Here is a 425-nt window from a genome sequence, read left to right as displayed (position 1 = left end):
AGATCCAAGAACCCTCTCTTGGGGTCTGGATCTGGACCCCTTTACAGTAACACAGGTAACCTCACCAAGTTTTTTTTTTTTTTTTCCCGAGACAGGGTCTCATGCTGTTTCCCAGGCGGGAGTACAGTGGCACGATCTCAGCTCACTGAAACCTCTGCCACCTGGGTTCAAGCAATCCTCCCACCTCTGCCTCCTGAGTAACACTGGGACCACAGGTGTGTGCCACAACACTGGGCGAATTTTTTTCTATCTTTTTAGAGATAGAGTTTTGCCATGTAACCCAGGTTGATCTCAAACTCTTGAGCTCACGTGATCCTCCCACTTCAGCCTCCCAAAGTGCTAGGATTACAGGTGTGAGCCACTGCACCCAGCTTCCTACTCAACAGTTCTACTTGGATGTCTAACAGGCATCTCAATCTCAAGAT

The sequence above is a fragment of the Piliocolobus tephrosceles genome, chromosome 4 (assembly GCF_002776525.5).
Source record: "Piliocolobus tephrosceles isolate RC106 chromosome 4, ASM277652v3, whole genome shotgun sequence".
NCBI lineage: Eukaryota > Metazoa > Chordata > Mammalia > Primates > Cercopithecidae > Piliocolobus > Piliocolobus tephrosceles.
The sequence above is the reverse complement of the archived record's forward strand: the minus strand, read 5'-3'. Positions refer to the sequence as shown.